Source organism: Sinocyclocheilus anshuiensis, unplaced genomic scaffold (assembly GCF_001515605.1).
Source record: "Sinocyclocheilus anshuiensis isolate Anshui unplaced genomic scaffold, SAMN03320099.WGS_v1.1 scaffold2323, whole genome shotgun sequence".
NCBI lineage: Eukaryota > Metazoa > Chordata > Actinopteri > Cypriniformes > Cyprinidae > Sinocyclocheilus > Sinocyclocheilus anshuiensis.
The window spans coordinates 24547-25450 of record NW_015536604.1 but is presented as its reverse complement, the minus strand read 5'-3'; the positions used below and the strand labels follow the sequence as shown (position 1 = coordinate 25450).

The window sequence follows — 904 nt, the reverse complement described above, 5'->3', positions numbered from 1 at the left end:
GTCAGCATATGTTTGCTGAAAAGGGTGTGAACAGAGTTCTGATTGATGACTTAAGACTGCTCTTATTGTCAAATTATCACTCAGAACTTACTGATGTTTCACAACAGGCTTAATCTCTGAGGAAGTGAAGTAGAGGAGGGACAAGGAAGATGGAGAGCATTCCTATACAGATTATGCTTATTGCTTGGTGCTCAGGATTATGGTTATGCCCTAGTATTTTTCTGGATGACTTGTGTAACAGGATCATAAAATTAGAGCACGTATTGAAAATAAACAAATAAAGTTATGGAACCATTTGATATTCAGCAGATTTACAGCTTGAAGGAAACATCAGATTCTTAGTTAAAACACAACATACACAATGACCTGAAGGATATGTGTGTTCATTCACAGAAAGGTTTTCTATAAATTAATTAGAGAATAGTCCATTTTTTGGCATTGTGTGTCTTTCCTGGTGCCCGCTTCTCTGATCAATCTGTCTGTCAATAGAACGGCCGCATCTAAGGCAAGTGCATCGCATTATACGCTTTCATCAACTTTTACAGGGTATATAAAGTTTATTGTTGCTATATGGGCGCTTAGTTTTTCTTGTCGTTTAATACACTTGGCCAAAATCTCATGATATAAACGATTAAGCACTTATGCACAGGATAAAACGTACAAAAGTAGAGTATTTGTTAAATATAGCTAACAAAATATATATTGTGTGTTTGATTGGTCCAGACGCTACATATATATTAAAATATAATATGAAAAAATAATAAATAAAATAAAATGCTTGAGAAATACACACTCAGCAGATCCAAAGCTTGCTGTTGAACAATAAGTCCCTTCAGTTAAAGGGGTCATATGATGCGATTTCAAGTTTTCCTTTCTCTTTGGAGTGTTACAAGCTGATTGTGCA

The 904-nt window shown here is 35.0% G+C and overlaps 1 protein-coding gene and 1 long non-coding RNA gene across 2 annotated transcripts in view; both read right to left on the bottom strand.

Annotated features, from left to right (window-relative positions):
* The window catches only part of LOC107703804 (glycine N-methyltransferase-like), a 25726-nt gene that overhangs the window by 6368 nt on the left and 18454 nt on the right, over positions 1–904 (bottom strand). The window lies entirely within an intron of this gene.
* The window catches only part of LOC107703808 (uncharacterized), a 7911-nt gene that overhangs the window by 1093 nt on the left and 5914 nt on the right, over positions 1–904 (bottom strand). The gene's annotated exons all lie outside the window — the stretch shown is intronic.